This window comes from Triticum dicoccoides, chromosome 2B (assembly GCF_002162155.2).
Source record: "Triticum dicoccoides isolate Atlit2015 ecotype Zavitan chromosome 2B, WEW_v2.0, whole genome shotgun sequence".
Taxonomy (NCBI): domain Eukaryota; kingdom Viridiplantae; phylum Streptophyta; class Magnoliopsida; order Poales; family Poaceae; genus Triticum; species Triticum dicoccoides.
Window position 1 is genome coordinate 642,945,991 of NC_041383.1, and position 6,232 is coordinate 642,952,222.

A 6,232-nucleotide genomic window follows, 5' to 3' on the forward strand; every position below is an offset into this window, starting at 1 on the left:
TTACTTGTTTAATTTTTCCAGGTTCATATTATTTTATCTCATGACTTCTTATTGCTACACTTCTTCATACTGTATAAATGCGCATGCCGATATGGATATTATGTACTAGTTTTAGATATGGTTAATAGGGTAAGCAAAAGAGATTTGGATTCACTTGCTCTAATTTATGAGTAGAGGACAATAGGACAGGGCTCCGTGATTATGAGGCCCCACCATCATTGACAATACAATTATGCCCCCATGCACTCCCCTATGGTTCTCCATATGGTGCACCACCTGTTATTTATGCCTCAAAGCTGAAACACTTTGTCTAGCAATTCAAGCTTGTTGTTTGAGAGTTTTTGATTCGTTAGATTTGTAGGCTCCGAGAGTAAGCATGAAGAGAAGGAAAACCCTCCTTGTTTATTTGCACCTCTAGTGTTGGAGGTGCAAATATTTGGCATGTATCCTTTCTTGATGCCTCCCATTCCTATTGTCCTTGTGCACTCCTTCCTCTTCCTTTTGTCTTATACAATAGCTTTGATCGAGAAACAATAGACATGTCATGGTATTTCCGCGGCAGATGTCCTCATAGGACTTAGTCGCGAGGCCATCACGTCGAGTGGTAGATCAAAGGGGTTAAGTGGACACGAAGGACACGAGGGTTTATACAGGTTTGGCCCATCTTGGAGAGGTAAAAGGCTACGTCCTGTTTTGGGTGTATCAATTATGATCTCGAGGCTCAGGTGCACTAGGCCAACCCTAAAGCTCGAGAGATTGTCAGTCGACCCCTCCAACCCGGGGCTCCCCTTTATATATAGGTAGAGGCTTGGGGTCGTACATGAGAGTCCAAGATGAGAACGAGTATACAACTTGTTCCCTAAGTAAAGAAAACACATACATGGCGGTTTACAAACAGGCCTAGGCCAACACGCGATGAGCCGACCCAGCGGAGGGCGGCTCCTCCTCCTCCTTATGATCTTCAGTAGAATACAACCCAGCTCCTTGTAAGTCACCGTTGGTTACCCGACCCTGGACGGGCGGGTCATATCCCCGGGTCATATCCCCAACATTAGCCCTCAAGCTGATCTGAACTTGTTCTTTTCAAGCTTCTGGATCGTATTACTCTGAGCGAATCTCTCGCATTGTGCCGGTTTAAAAGCCAACTCGCTCAGTCTTCTTTGACTCGCCCCTTGAAAATTCTATGACGTCATTCAGCAAATCGTAACGAATCACTCATGACGTCACCCATACCATGAGTGGATCTGACAGGCGCGATAATCGAGGCATCCGCTGGCACTGTAGATCCTAATGTTTCGCATCTGCCTTTTGCAATTCCACCTCCTTTTTAATACCCCCCTCAGGGTTTCATTTCTCTTTTGCCGCTTCTGCTTCTTCTCCTTCCTCTCTCCATCACGTCCGAAGCTCTGCCGCCTCCCACCGAGCTCGTCGAAGTCCATAGTCCAAGCATATCCGGGGGTGTCATCGCAAGCCGCTCTCGACCGCACGAGGGTCTCTCCCCCGCAATTCAGGTACTTATCACCGTCGACTTGGATTATTTAAAAAAAAACCAAACCTAGTTCGTCAAGTTCTTGACTTTGACGGCACCGCCATGAATGTCGCGGTCGCCTTTGGTCGGCCATGCCACTGCTTTTATCTAGGGGAAAGTCTTTCTCCTTTGTTCGCAGTCGAAAATAGATTTGATATAGTTCATTAGGTCTGGAGATGCAAACCATACTAGCCCACTATTCCTGCAAATGAACTCATTAAGAATTGCTTTTATTTCCCTTTAAACTGAATATTCAGATTTGTGATTTTTTTCCACTTTGTTTGAAATCTGTTGTTGCAACACTTAGTGAATATTGGCACCCTCCGCCATAGAACGAGCTGCCCCTCTGACTAGGGCGACTGGACATTGCAAAGTTTCCCAACAATTGACGTTTACTTAGTATTCTTATCTGTAAATCTGCTCTTCCAGGGTTCCCTTGCTGTAAGGGCATATTTATCCCCAAGATGTTTTGGTGATTGATGACAATGCTTGTGCGGACTAATCGTGTGCGTTCAGTTCTTTCAGAGATTCATCCTTTGGCACGAGATGGTTATCTCCCCTCGGTGTTTTATTCAAGACGGTGTAGCTCCTTCGTTTCGTTGTTGGTGGAATAGTTTCCTAGGAGTCACCGTACTATCAAGAGGGGATCCGTTTTGGTAAGACTAGGGTGGAATCAACACGTACACATCCATTTCACACCCGTCGTTTTCTTTCCGCTTCATTGGAGCTGCCTTTTTCCCCTTAGTATGCTTTGCTCTGCTCCAGCGGTAGTACCGCGATCCACAGCGGTAGTACCGCCGAAGCACCACAACAGTAGTACCGCTCCCAGAGCGGTAGTACCGCTCCAAGCGGTAGTACCGCTCTCCGAACGGTAGTACCGCTTGGGGTCTTCGGCCGTAGTACCGCAGTGCTTCCGGGCTACTGCCGCCTCGATTCGAGAATGAAGTTTTTTGTGTCGGGTTTTGCGGTACTAAGGGCGGTAGTAGTGGTGGTACTACCGCTTGGGTAGTACCGCGCCTACCCCCACGGTAGTACCGCCCTGGGGTCAGGGCCCTGTCAGCGCGGCAGTACCGCTGGGTATGAGCGGTAGTACCGCCCTGAGCGATAGTACCGCCCTTCCCTAGCGGTAGTACCGCTCTATGCGGGGCTGCTCAGTGGGATAACGGTTGGATTGATTCCCCCTCTATATAAAGGGGTCTTCTTCCCCAAAGTTGACCTATCTCTTTCCCCCAAAAGCTCCATTGTTGCTCCAAGCTCCATTTTCGCCCGATCTCTCTCCCGAGCCAATCAAACTTGTTGATTTGCTCGGGATTGGTTGAGAAGGCCCAGATCTACACTTCCACCAAGAGAAATTTGATCCCCCCCACTTATCCCTAGCGGATCTTGTTACTCTTGGGTGTTGAGCACCCTAGACGGTTGAGGTCACCTCGAAGCCATACTCCATTGTGGTGAAGCTTTGTGGTGTTGTTGGGAGCCTCCAAGTGTTGTGGAGATTGCCCCAATCTTGTTTGTAAAGGTCCGGTTGCCGCCTTCAAGGGCACCAATAGTGGAATCACGGCATCTCGCATTGTGTGAGGGCGTGAGGAGATTACGGTGGCCCTAGTGGCTTCTTAGGGAGCATTGTGCCTCACACCGCTCTAACGGAGACGTACTTCCCCTTAAACGGAAGGAACTTCGGTAACACATCCTCGTCTCCACCGGCTCCACTCTTGGTTATCTTGTGCCTTTACTTTTGCAAGCTTACTTGAGTTGTATCTATTGCTTGCTAGTGTACTTATTGTCTTTGCATCATATAGGTTGTCCACGTAGTTGCACATCTAGACAACCTATTTCATTGCAAGGTTTAAATTGTTAAAGAAAAGTCTAAAATTTGTTAGTTGCCTATTCACCCCCCCCTCTAGTCAACCATATCGACCCTTTCAATTGGTATCAGAGCCTCGTCTCTTTATTAAGGACTTTGCCATCCGAAGAGTATGGTTGACACCCACGACGGTGCGGAGGAGCACTCCGGTGTGAATCCCATCCCGTCTTCGGACGAAGGGGGAACCTCGGTCTCACGTGAGGAATTCAATGTGGCTTTAGACACATTGAAAACCTCCATGACGGCCGAGGTTAAAAGCATGTTTTCTGAATTCCTAGACGGACTTAAACTATCTACCTCGCCGATGAAAGTGGGTGATCCCACTATCAAGGTGACGGATGCTACCTCCAACAAGGGGGAAGCTAACAGTGAAAAGAGTCCTTCTACTAGTGGTAGAAATGGCACCGGCATCTTTGCCAATGTGGAACCTCCTGTGTATAGAGGACCGATTCCCTCTACTCACTTGAATCATGCCGGTCCTCCTCCTAAATATGTGAAAAATGAAGATTTTGATTCTTGGGTTTATCACTTCAAACGTCATTTAAAACATGTGAATACTAACCTTTGGAGAATCATTGAAGAAGGTTTCTATCCTCATGACCCAAGCAACTTCACCCCTCGAGAAGAAGTGGACAATCAATTCAATGAGAGTGCTCTCTTCATCATTCAAGATGCAATCCTTCCCGAAGATCTCCCTCATCTCCGACCTCATGTCATGGCTAAAGAAGCATGGAAATGTGTTGAGTCTCTCTATCGAGGAAGTGCTAGCATTCAACGCTCCAACTATGAAGTGGTGCAAGATGAAGCCGATGAGTTTGCAATGAAAGAGGATGAAGAACCTCGTGAGCTCTTTCGAAGAGTGACCAAACTCGCGGTCGCACTCCGAGATCATGGGAGCAAGGAAACGGATGACAATTGGATCAAACGCAAGTTCCTCAAGGCCATGATGCCCTACAACAAGGCCATGTCCTCCGTCATTCGTCAAAGACCGGACTTCCACTCCATGACCTCAAGTGAAGTGTTGGATGAGTTTGTGGCAATGAGCATCTTGGACAAGACCGCCGACAATGCGGTGCTCCGTTCTCAAAGGGCAAAGAAGCCCAATCTTGCCTTGAAGGCCAAGGTTAGTGTGGAAGAAGAAGAAGAAGAGGAAGATGAGGAGAGCAACCCCGAGGACACGAAGTATGATTATCATGAGCACATGGCTCTTGCCTCAAGACAATTTTGGAGTAAGAAGAATACAAGACCCAACTTCAACAAGAACAACACAAGTGGCCTCAAGGGCAAGCAACAAGTTAGAACTTGTTTCAACTGTGGCAATGTGAGCCATTTCGTTGCGGATTGTCCTTACGAGAAGCGGGAAGATAATGGTGGCAAGTTCATCCGAAAAGATAAAGCCAAGTCCTTCCCCAACAAGAACAACTTCACCAAGAAGACTCCTACTCGCGGGTTGGTGGTTCAAGAAGAATACCGTGAGGGTGATGATGATGATGAAGATAGTGAAACAACGGCCATGGCATCCGTTGCCATTGTCACAACTCCCCAGGTGTCTCTCTTCGATTCACCTAACGAGAATATCACCGCCAAGTGCCTCATGGCTAAGGCCACCAACAAGGTAACCTCCAACATCAAAACCACCATTATTCCTAACCCCCCTTCAACGGATGACTTGGATAATGGTAAGGAGTCTAATGAGGAGGTTAATGAATTTGAGTCCTTCATGAGTAAGCTCAAGGGAAATCCAAGAAGCACTTCGTTGCTCTCTTGGAACAACTTGGTGAAGCCAATGACATGATAGAGGCTCACGAAGAAACCATCTCTAAGATGGAAGGTCATAGTCGCGACTATGCCGATGAGATATCAGATCTATCCAATGATCTTGAGAAAGAGCGTGGGCACCGTTTGGCTCTTGAGGAGTCACACAACGATGACCATGCCAAATTAAAGAAAGATCTTGATCATGCTCTTGTTGTGTCTCGTGTTCTAACTTCCGAGAAGGCTAAACTTGGGGTTGATCATGCTAGACTCAAGGAGGAGTTTGATGTACTTGACAAGGCCCATAAGGTCTTGAAAGGTGCTCATGCAAACCTCAAGGAGTCTCATGCCCAACTCCAAGTTAAGCTTACCAAGGAAAAGGCCACATTTCCTCACATGGTCTTAATTGATAATGCAAATGCTACTAAACCATGTTGTGAGCATGTGCATCTTGTGGAGGACAATGTCAAGTTGAAGGAACAACTCGAGAAAGGTCTTGTGTCATGCATACAAGGCGAGAAGAACCTAAATGACCTTTTGAGCAATCAAAAGGAAGTTGTGGGCAAGGAGGGAGTTGGGTTCACGCCCAAGTCCAAGAACAAGAAGAAGAACAAGGAGAAGAATAACAAGACCAATCAACCTCCCTCACTCAAGCAAACATTTGTGAAGGAGGGAGAGGGTGCTCCTAAGAAGAAGAATAACAATGCGAAGAATGGTGATGCCAAAGAACGCAAAGCCATTTCTCCCAACAAAGCCGGCGACTTTAACCCCTCTTATGTGTTGTGCCGTGCTAGCGATGGGCATGTTTATGCTAAATTTGTTGGTTCTTCTTATGAGTACATTGAATGGTCTATTTGGGTTCCTAAGACCCTTGTTACTAACATCAAAGGACCCATTACTCAATGGGTACCTAAAACCAAGCATTGATATCTTGTAGGTGTTTGCTTCCGGTGGGGGATCATGGTTGCTCGATAGTGGAGCAAAAAATCATATGACTGGGAGCAAGGACTTGGTGGTGGACGTGCACAAGATCCCATCTATGCCCACCAATGTCGAATGGGGTGATGCCTCACATTCTAAGGTATTGG